The sequence below is a fragment of the Chenopodium album genome, chromosome 8 (assembly GCF_948465745.1).
Source record: "Chenopodium album chromosome 8, dcCheAlbu1.1, whole genome shotgun sequence".
Lineage (NCBI taxonomy): Eukaryota > Viridiplantae > Streptophyta > Magnoliopsida > Caryophyllales > Amaranthaceae > Chenopodium > Chenopodium album.
The window spans coordinates 2,344,196-2,356,474 of NC_137841.1; positions in this window are offsets into that span (position 1 = coordinate 2,344,196).

The following is a 12,279-nucleotide window of genomic DNA, read 5'->3' on the forward strand; positions in this document are numbered from 1 at the left end:
ATTAAAATAGTAGTCAGAAATTAAATGTGTTGGTGTTTATTTAGCTTAGGGTTAGCTATGAGTAGCTAGCTAGGGTTTGGCATATTTGAATATAACGGTGCTAATACTTTGACTTCTTATCCTCATGAAATTGATCTTGGTTCAACTCAATTGGACATTGTAAGGTTAAAAAAAAAAAAAAAAAAAAAAAAAAAAACCTTAGGAAATCCTCTTTTCATTGTAAAAATATTTAGTGCTTCGTATTAATTACAAGGCATCATATTACTTCATTAATTGTATCTTTGGGTATTGGTTGGAAGAATTATAACCTTTGGATATTGATAGGTTTGTAATTAATTAATAAAATCGTGTTCGATTCCCGTCAAAAAAAAAAAAATCATTAATTGTAGAAGTTTGATAACACCATATAATACGGAGTACATACGATTATATATTACTCACACAGTCATATATACGGAGTGCATGTTTAAAGATATAAAATACATTTTTATTAGAACAAATGGATTTTATTATAACATGCACCTTTAATTTTATCATTTCACTCCAATTTTTTGTTTTTTTAGCAGCTTTTTTTGTAGTTCTAAATTTTTTGAACTTTAATTTTTTGAACTTAAATCATAAATTATATATTTATTTTCAAGTGAGTAAAATAAAATTAAATAAGTGAACCATTTCTTGAAACATATAATTATATATGTATCCACTAATAATATTCCTAAATTGGGATCACTGTCATCCTAAACATTCGCATCACATTGTGATAAAACTATAAGTCTTCACAACAATTGACCAAAATACTATCTTGCTTCAAGTCAAATTAAACTTTTATACCTTAATGGCTTGTTCTGATTGACTAAATTGAGCTGAACTGAACTTATTGGAGTTGAACTGAACTAAATATTTTATGAGAAAAGAAAATAAAAAACTAGATTGAACTGAACCAAACTGAACTTATTAGAGCAGAAGCTGAACTGAACTGAAAATAAACTGAAGAGAGCAGACCCTTAGTGACTTAATGTATATCAAAATCAAAGAGCCTTTAATAATTTTTTATTTTTATGGAATATAATTATATAGTATTATACTACTACGTATTATTTATCTAGGAACTTGTTATTCAATTCTTTCGCAAAGTTTAATAATTGGGCAATGATGGATAATAAGCATGTTTCATGACGATGGATAAGAAAAGCTACTATCCTACAACGTTACGCTAAATTGAAAGGTTTTTTCAAGATGTTAAAAGTGTACTGATTAGCAACCTTAGCATCCCCAAGCAAGTTAGCTGAGAAGGAGAACTAGATACATACCAAAGGTAGTACACTATTTGATGCTAAAACGCGTAAAAATTCAAAATGACTACTTTGTAGTACTCCCTCCATCCCTAAATTACATTCCTGTTTCTAGTATTTATTTCTCACATAATAGAGGAAAACAGAAATGTAATTTAGGGACGGAGGGAGTATATACTTCGTTTAATACAAGTAGTATGTATATTGCGCAAAATAGTGTTGTTGGGTTTTCTTTATTGGAAAATATATAGTAATTGATAATACATAAGCTCTCTTTATATTAGTAATTTAGTATGGTATATTACTTCCTCCGTCCCAAAATAAATGAGGCGTTGAATTTTTTTTTCACTATTTATGTACTAACTTTGACTTTAGTTTTATGTTAACATAATAACAACATATTTTATCATAAAATATGTTACTCTTTAGATAGATATATTGATATAAAGTTACTTAATATAGATATTACTTTAAATAATTTTCATTATTACGGAGTATTTACTTATGTAAAAATAAGGTCAAAGTAGTAGTGTCTCGCCATATGTGCAAAGTTTGACTGTATTAATTATTTTAAGACATAGGGAGTATATATGGTGATAAACATGATATTTCGTACACGTTAGGTACGCGGTAGTAGTATCGCAAACACACATATACATAATACATACAATACTATTGTCTTTTCTTCTTAACGACAAATGTGATTGTTTGTGTTCGTTTTTCTCTAATAAGATTTTTCTATTCAATTCTACATGTATTGTATATAAGTCGTTGTAAATGAATGGTCAATTCCATCAAATATTGGCATTGATCATTCAAGCTATTAGAAGTCGGTTGGTTTTATATATGTTAATATTGTATATTTGTGAAGTTTATCTTGTTAGGAGTTTTAGACAACTTAGATCTTGTTTTGTATTGTGTATATACATGTCGTTAATATCAGTACAAAGGTTAAACCGTTTTCTCCACATCTTTCTCTACTTTAACGTATCATGCCATTCATGCTCAAAAACTCTAAGCTTATATTTCGAAATGCAATTACATGATTTAACACTAAACAAACATAATCATGCAATAATTAATTAATATGCATGCATGCAAAGCGTACTTACCTCTCTAGTTTCCACATGCGTGGTTGCAAATTAAAGCACCTTATATTTTCATCCTCCAATGTTCTAGGATTAACATGCTTCAGTCAGATATCAGACCACACAATAAATCGCACGTAGTTAGAATTATTTTAAAAAGGGCATCCAATAATATAGATATTTGCCATTATTTATGATTGTTTTGGAATAAAAATCATCATGTTCTTTTGTTGTTTGTACAAAAATTTGATCATGCATTTGCAAGTTATTCAATTCTAAGGTTTGATGATTGTGTGATTGCAAATTTGCAACATATGTACTTCAAACAATAAGGGACCTACATAAAACAACATTAATTTGGATTTACGCTACTAGATTGTATGCCAAAAGAAGTGGTGAGTAGTTTACTCTTTTTTTTTTTTTAGGATACATTTTGTAGTATACTACATGAGATATTTTTGGTTCAGCAAGGATTAGTAAACTTTGACATAAATAAAACTAGTTGAATCGAGTAAAAATATGGATGTCAACTTAATTAGTTAAAGACTTGGGGCGGAGTTGCGGAAGTGGTACCTAAGATATGAGATCGAATCGCTTTTACATCATGACAAATATAAATTGATAAGAGCAAAGCCATATTCCATTTATAATGTGGTTTTTTTTATTTGTCGTTTTGGTGAAAGTATCTATTTCTAAATGGAGTAAATCATTATGGAGTATTAAGTAGGGATTATATGTGCCAATAAAGATGTTTGTTCATCGATCGTTGTTTATAGTTGGAATTTAGTGTTATAATTAACATAGTATATTGTAAATTTTTGTTATCTATATTACTATTTATGTTCTCATTATTTTTTGCATCTCAGGTAGGGTTTTTTGTACATACGTTATTCATTTGATCAATTCTATGAGAATAACGCAATAAAGAAGAATTACAAAGTTACACAATTGAAACATTAAAACCTCATACAAAATTTAATCAGAGTTACACATCGTAATTTTATTAAAAATAATTTTTGAGTTTTACATAAAACATAATTGCACGTACATTTTTCTTTTACAATATTTGTTTTTTTTTTTTTTTTTTTTTTTTTTTTTTTTTTTTGGTGAAAACCTACAATATTTGTTTTTAGTGTAGAGAAAATCGTAGAAAATAATAAATTATACATAATATAATCTCATCACCATAAAAACTTTAATCAGCTTAATTAGCTGACAATACAACATCCCTATAACCCTTAATAAAGTTGGCTATTTATGGTGAAAAAGTTGTTTGATTTGGTCCAGTGTGACCGTGTGAATGCTTTCTTTTATACCGACTTGTGTGGGCTTGCCTCAAATGTACCTTGTTGTCCTTTGTGCAACTTATGATTGTGGTGTCTAAACAATGGTCTTGTAAAGTTGTAGCCCATAATATAGGACCTCCAAAGTTCCCTTGTTCTCGCTTCCTTTGATGCATTGTTGTATTATTGTTTATAAAAGTAGAATAAACGTCACTAATCACTAATGGCATGTCTTGGATTTGTCAAGTTTCTAAGAAAAATAAAATTTAGAGTGAGGGATAATTCAAGTATTTCTAGCTTTTCTCCCGATTTTAAGAGATTCTTTGACTTTCTAAACTTAAAAAAAAAAAAAAAAAAAAAAATCTAATGCTCAAAATTTGACGAGATAGTTTGAACGTTTTCACCATTTACAAATAGAGAATGCGAAAATTTGACGAGAACGAAAGAGAATGCAAAAATTGGATTTTTAAGGAATTCTCATATTTAATTAAACCATGGTTAGGTTTTTAGTGAAAACTAACCTAATGAGGCTTCATTAATATCATTGGTGGGAATAAACAACTTTTATATGTGGCTGGTGACACTGTGTGACCAACCATTATAAGGGTTACTTTGTAAGTGTTATAAGGTTTACTCGTTTAGTAATACTCGTTTAGTAATACTCGTTTAGTATTACAAGAGTTATTTCATCACTGTTATAAAGGTTACTTGGTCAGTATTATAAGGATTACTTGGTCAGTATTATAAGGATTACTTTATTCTTTTACAAGCACAAAACGCGCTAGATTGTAAACAGAGTTAATATGTGAATTATAAAAAATAAAAAAAAAACATTTAAAAATTTCAAGGTAGCAAAAGAATGTTCTTTTTAAAAAAAAAAAATTTTTTTTTTTTTGTTTTTTATGTGAAACATAAAATTGAAATGTGTGTTTGTTTTGTTGGATAAACAAAATGTTAGCCAGAGTCGGTCCATAGTATACTAATTGCACAAAGAATAACATTTTTCACTTACAAATGTTGGGCTGATTTGGCCCAAAAGTAGGTCCAAATGAAAAGCATTGGCCCAATATAAATATAAAACTGGTTAATATGCATGAGACTTATTAGGAATCAGATAAAGCTTGGCAAGCTAATTAATTCGTAAAAGATAATCTTGATATGAGTTTATGAAAATGTACTTAATTGATTTTATCTTTTAAAATCTGGTTTACTTGGTTTTATCTTTTTCGTTTAAACCTTTATCTTTTGTGAAAATGAATATGACTAAAAAGGTTTTGCTAAACTTGAAATTCAGTTTACTTTGATTTCGGTTTGAAGTGATAAGTTTTGATTTATTTCTAGCTTATCTTCTTATCAAAACCCTACTTTGTAAGTCGACAACCTCTATTTGAAGTTGTAGTGTGAAAACTACATAGATAATGTTAATTAACATATTAAGTAGCAATTAAAAAGTATAAATGGTTAATTAACATATTTAGTAGCAATGGAATTTCAATTTATTTTGCAGTTAAAAATTCTATTTGACATTTATGTAGTCCCTAAAGTTTTAACAACTTCTTATATTGTTATATATAGTAATAAAATTATCGCAAGTCCTTAATGTTTAGTGTACTCAGCAAAAAAATTGCCAAAAAAAATATAAAAAATAAAAAAACCAACTAATGTTTGGTACAGTCAGCATCAAAAGTCTCTAGTGTTTGATTCATGTATTTATGTTAAGTTTATCTTGTTAGGAGTTTTAGGCAAGTTAGGTTTTCTATTCATTATAAATGCAAAGATTAAGTTGTTTTTGTTAAGATAATTATGTAAATAATTAGCTTAGTCAACGTATATATTGTTTCCTAGTTTATAGGATATGTTTAAGTTAGTTTCCTTGATATTTGCCTAGGATGATGCCTAGATAATACTGTGTATATTTGTATAAATATTGATGTGCAATGGAGGAAACGATTCACGGAAAATATTCTTTTATGGTATCAGCAGTCTAGGGCGATTAATCTTCCGCTGCACCCTAGCTTTCCGCCATTCCTCTTCTTCCCTTCTTCTCTTCTTCTTCTTCTCTGCTATGGGGGAATCAAAATCCTCTTTCCACCCTGCTCTTACTGTCAACAATATCAAGTACAACATCCCTGTTGTTCTCGAATTGCAAAACGCACAGTACTCTACTTGGGCTGAATTGTTTTAAATTCATGCTCGATCTCATAAGGTGTTAGACCATATTATACCTCCTCCTAAGGAGAAGGCGAAGGTCCCTATCACTGACGAGGAAAAGGAGACATGGTCTGTTCTGGACGCTGCTGTCCTCTCGTGGATTTATTCCACTATCTCCAACGATTTATTGCTCACAATCATGGAACAAGACGCTACGGCGATAGAGGCATGGGATAGGTTGCGTGATTTATTTCAGGATAATCAGAATTCTCGTGCTTTGACCCTTGAACAGGAATTTTCGACCACCAAAATGGAGGATTTTCCACACGTCTCTGCTTACTGTCAGCATCTCAAGAGTCTCTCCGATCAATTGCGCGGTGTTGCTGCTCCGGTGGACAATAATAGGTTGGTTCTTCAATTGGTTTCGGGTCTTACCGAGGCTTACAAGGGAGTTGCGACCCTTATTCGACAGAGCAATCCTCTTCCTCTGTTTTCTCAAGCACGGTCGATGCTTACGCTGGAGGAGGCCGGTCTCGCAAAGCAAGCCGCAACAGGGGCTGCGTCAGCCATGGTGGTTCAGTCCCGGGATAATTCTGATGATGGTCATGATAATGCCGGGGGTTCTCGTGGCCGCAATAAGCAGAAAAATTCAGGCAGCCGCAAGCATTCCGGTGGCAAAGGCGACGGTTCCGATGGCAAGGGTGGAAACTCCGGTGGCAAAGGTGGTCGCCGAGGGAACTCCGGCCAGCAGCAGCTGCAGTGGCAGGCTCCTCCGGCTTCCTGGCAGCAGCCGCAATGGGCACAGTACCCAGGTTGGGGATGGATGCCTCAATGGGCTACCCCTCCATGCCCATACCCCAATCTGGGCTGGGCTCGTCCTCAAGGCCCACAAGCTAAGCAACCTGGTCTATTGGGTCCTCGTCCACAGGCTTATGCAGCTTCAACTCAGCCTATGCAGTACGCTCCAACCGACATTGAAGCGGCTATGCACACTATGACGTTGCATCAACCCGACCCCTCATGGTACATGGACACCGGAGCCACTTCTCATATGACATCCTCCAACGGTAATCTCTCGTCTTATTTTAATTTGAGCAATCATCATGGTATTATTGTTGGTAATGATCATACTATTCCAATTAACGGTTGTGGTCATACTACTCTCTCTTCCCCTAATCCTCCCTTGTCCCTAAACAATGTTCTCCATGCTCCCAAACTCATTAAAAATCTAATTTCAGTTCGGAAATTTACAACCGATAATAATGTAACTGTTGAGTTTGACCCTTATGGTTTCTTTGTGAAGGACTATCGGACGGGGAGGCCAATAATGAGATGTAATAGCACGGGTGATCTTTATCCTCTCACCAACACCACTTCCACAAATTTTTCTTCACCTTCGAGTTTTGCAGCTTTAGCACCTTCTCTTTGGCAAGATCGTTTAGGTCATCCCGGGTCGAGTATTTTACATACTCTTCGTAGTAATAAAAGCATTGAATGTAATCGAACTACTAGTTCAAGCATTTGTCATTCTTGTGTACTAGGGAAACACATTAAATTGCCTTTTTATTCATCTATGTCTTCTACTACTTTGCCGTTTGATATTATACATAGTGATCTTTGGACATCTCCTGTTTTGAGTTCTTCGGGACATCGTTATTACATGCTTGTTTTGGATGATTTTACTAAATTTGTGTGGACTTTTCCTTTGGCTAAAAAATCAGATGTCTATGATAAATTTTTAGCTTTTCAATCCTACATCCGCACACAATTTGAGTGTCCTATAAAAAACATCCAATGTGACAATGGGCGGGAGTATGATAATAGTTCTTTTTGGGAATTTTGTCAAATGGGTTGTCTATCCGTCTTTCTTGCCCACATACGTCTTCACAAAATGGTAAAGCCGAAAGAAAATTGAGATCTCTTAATAATATCACTCGCACTCTTCTCTCTCATGCATCTTTACCTCCTTCATTTTGGCACCATGCTTTACAAATGGCCACTTATTTGCATAACATTTTACCTAGCAAGTTGTTAGGCAACAAGTCTCCTCTTAGTGTTCTTTATCAAAGGGAACCTTCGTATTCTCACTTACGGGTTTTTGGGTGTCTATGTTTTCCTTTATTCCCCTCCACCACAATAAATAAACTCCAACCTCGTTCCACTCCGTGTGTGTTTTTAGGGTTCCCTCCGAACCATAGAGGCTATAAATGTTATGATCTTTCATCACACAAAATTATCACATGTCGTCATGTGCTATTTGATGAAACCGTGTTTCCATTTGCTAAGTTGCATACTCTCTCTACTACTTCTTATGAGGTTTTGGATGATGGTTTTTCTCCTTATCTCATTAACCATATGCAGGCTGCTTCATCTACTGGGCCTCGTAACTCGGCCCAACCTCCCTTACATGAATACACCATCCCTTCCTCCCCTCTCTCTGCTGGGCCGCCTGCTCCAACAAGCCCAGCACACATTACCGCCCCACACTCTCCCTCTCAACTCACGGAATCCCCCCCCCTCTTCTGGGCCGCAACCACAAAACAACCCACAAACTCTTCCTACCCCAATCTCACCCACACCAACCGTGCAGCCCATTATCTCCATCCCTCCTCAGCCCACTCCTCGTCCCACTATGGTCACTCGTAGCCAACATGGTATTTTTAAGCCTAATAAAAAATATTGCAATATTGCAATGTTGCTACTGTTTCTAAGGTTACAAAATCTCCTATTCCTCGTAACCCAATAGATTCTTTACGTGACCCTAATTGGAAAATGGCTATGGATGATGAATTTAATGCTCTTATTAAAAATAAGACGTGGGAGTTGGTGCCCCATCCGCCTAATGTTAATGTCATTCGTTCTATGTGGATTTTTACTCATAAGGTGAAATCTGACGGTTCTTTTGAGAGGCATAAGGCCCGTCTTGTAGGTGATGACAAAACTCAACAGGTGGGCATTGATTGTGGAGAGACTTTTAGTCCGGTGGTCAAGCCGGCAACTATTCGAACTGTTCTTAGCCTAGCTTTATCAAAAGCTTGGCCTATTCATCAACTTGATGTAAAAAAATGCTTTTTTACATGGTGAGCTAAAGGAGACAGTTTATATGCATCAGCCGGTTGGTTTTCGTGACAAGACTAATCCAGATTATGTGTGTTTGTTGGGTAAGTCCTTATATGGCCTTAAGCAAGCACCCCGGGCCTGGTATAAAAGGTTTGATGATTATGTGTCATCTATTGGTTTCATTAATAGCAAGTCTGATAATTCTTTGTTTATATATCGATCGGAGTCACAAACGGAATACCTATTATTGTATGTGGATGACATCATTTTGACAGCTTCATCTCATGCTCTTCGATGCTCTATTATGTCTCTCCTTGCTTCCGAATTTGCTATGAAGGATTTGGGTCCTTTAAATTATTTTCTTGGCATTTCCGTTACTAGACACAAAGGGGGTCTTTTTCTATCCCAACGTAAGTACGCAGAGGAAATAATTGAAAGGGCAGGTATGACATCTTGCAAGCCATCAGCCACACCCGTTGATACTAAGCCGAAGGTGGGTTCGTCAGGTACTCCCTATGCTAACCCGACTCATTATTGCAGCTTGGCAGGGGCTTTGCAATACCTCACATTTACGAGGCCATACATCTCATACGCAGTCCAGCAGGTGTGTTTGCATATGCACGACCCTAAGGAGTGTCATATGGCCGCTCTCAAGCGAATCATTCGTTATGTTCAAGGTACTACGGATCATGGGCTACACTTATATCCTTCTTCTACCTTGTCTCTCATCTCCTACACTGATGCGGATTGGGGAGGGTGCCCCGATACTAGGCGTTCGACGTCGGGTTATTGTGTGTATCTAGGGGATAATTTGGTATCATGGTCATCAAAACGACAACCTACACTCTCCAAGTCAAGTGCTGAGGCCGAGTATAGGGGAGTTGCAAATGTGGTGTCCGAAGCTTGCTGGCTTCGAAATTTGTTACTTGAATTGCATTGTCCACTAAGGAAGGCTACCTTAGTTTATTGTGACAATGTAAGCGCAATATATCTCTCGGGTAATCCAGTGCATCATCAAAGAACTAAACACATTGAAATGGATATACTTTTTGTTAGGGAGAAGGTTGCGCGTGGTGATGTTCGAGTTCTTCATGTTCCTACTCGTCATCAAATTGCGGACATTTTTACTAAGGGGCTTCTGCGTATATTATTTGAAGATTTTCGAAATAGTCTCAACGTCCGTTGCCCTCCCGCTTTGACTACGGGGGTGTGTTAAGATAATTATGTAAATAATTAGCTTAGTCAACGTATATATTGTTTCCTAGTTTATAGGATATGTTTAAGTTAGTTTCCTTGATATTTGCCTAGGATGATGCCTAGATAATACTGTGTATATTTGTATAAATATTGATGTGCAATGGAGGAAACGATTCACGGAAAATATCCTATAAACTAGGAAACAATATATAAACATATCCTATAAACTAGGAAACAATATATACGTTGACTAAGCTAATTATTTACATAATTATCTTAACAGTTTTCACCAATATTTTCTTGTCTAAATTTTTATACTAGAATCAGAATTATTATTTGTGTGATGGGTTTATTTGAAGCAAAATTAGGTGATGTTCGATTTTTTCAACTTATGTTCACATATGATTGTCCTACGATAAGGATAGATAATGGCTCCACATGCCGTGGGTTGTTCCTCCTCAATTTGTCATTGTCATCGTCATCTGGTTTTAGTAGTCCCGTTTATGTATTTTTCAAATTATCAGCCCTTTTCAAAAAAGACTTTTTTAATTTAGCCAAACAAGTCTTTTCTAAAATTCAAGGGTTGAGTTGTACCTCTAAACATTTACTCGCTCAACAAGTCACTGATTATTTCAAGAGTTCCTTCGATTTTTGTAGGCGTCATGACTACGATGAAGCGAGGCCTATTTTTGTACTCGATATTAATTTAATGGCATACCAACACGAACAACAAGTACACCAACACGGTGATTATTATTATGATGATGATGATTGTTATGTTAACGATTATGATGACGACGAAGGAAATCAATCACTTGATGTTTATTATCGGGATGAGGGTCACTTTAGTGACCTTTATCTTCCTCAACTAAAATTAGAGAAACAAGATGTTGATATACTCACGCCGTTATATATCGATGTATTTCGAGATGGTGACTTAGAGTTACAGTTTATGCTACCAATAATTTTCGAAAAGATCTGTCCTACAATAGTCATGGAAGCGGGTGATAATGATACATGCTCGATTTGCCTCGATACAATGTCGGAAGGGCTGGATGTCGTAAGGTTGGTTCGTTGCAACCATGTATTTCATTGCCATTGCATCTTCAAGTGGCTATCAACCAACCAGTCATGCCCCTATTGTCGAGCCTCTACTTCAACAGTAGCTATTCTTTAGTAATCTTGCAACAATTTGCGTTTTTGTAATTTTATTTTTATTCTTATTCATGTATTTAATTATGTAATGGAAGCTTATTTGATTTTATCTTAACATATAATTGAGAACCCCGTTTTTAATGGCTGCTCATTCATCATATTCATTTTTTTTTTAAAAAAAATACTATAATAGTGGTAACAATGACTATTATAAGTGTATAGTCGTAGAATATTCTTCTATTCTACAATCTACACTGACTTTTTATGGAAGATGTAATAGCGGAGTGTGCCACATAGTGATTTTATTGCAGTGACCAGGGAAGAAAACAACTCCAACCTGATTGAGAATTGTGTCCCTGTGAAATAGTATCTTCAAGTAAGCTGTAATACATTTTGCACATAAGATTTACAGTAAACATGAATTTCCAATTATTTGTTAGAAGTGGACTTCTCTGTTTTATAACATTTGAATCTTGTTTTAGGTTCTTATTGATATCATTACCCATTAATTTCTCTCCATAATCATAGAGCATATACAAGCAGGTTTCGATCATTTCTTCAACATAAGTATTGATCTAGAACCATAAAACCCACAGTAATTTGAGCAAAAAACACTGATCAATCTCTTCTCACTAGCATCAAACTAATCATCATGATTAAGTTTCACATTACGGTCATGCTCCTCGAGTGAGTGACTATATTAACTAACATAAAAAAAGACTTAAACAACTAATTAACTTAACATAATTGACATTTTAACCCAAAAGCTTCCCTAATACGAGTAATAATAACATCAACCTAAGATTAAACTCAGCATAATTGTGAGAAAAAGATTGAAAAAAAGATCATAAAGGCATACCAGCCAGTCTTAGTCTGAAGAGACCAGGCTCTATCATCTTATCCTCGGGAAAGAGCATCATGAAGTTTAATCCTTAGAAACTCAATTTTTCCATGATTTCATTAAGAACTAAACGAAAGTAGCTGGATCCTTTAAGAGCTTGAGTGACTGGTAGACACTCACTCTCCACAATGACTTGCTAAAGGCCGAGATTG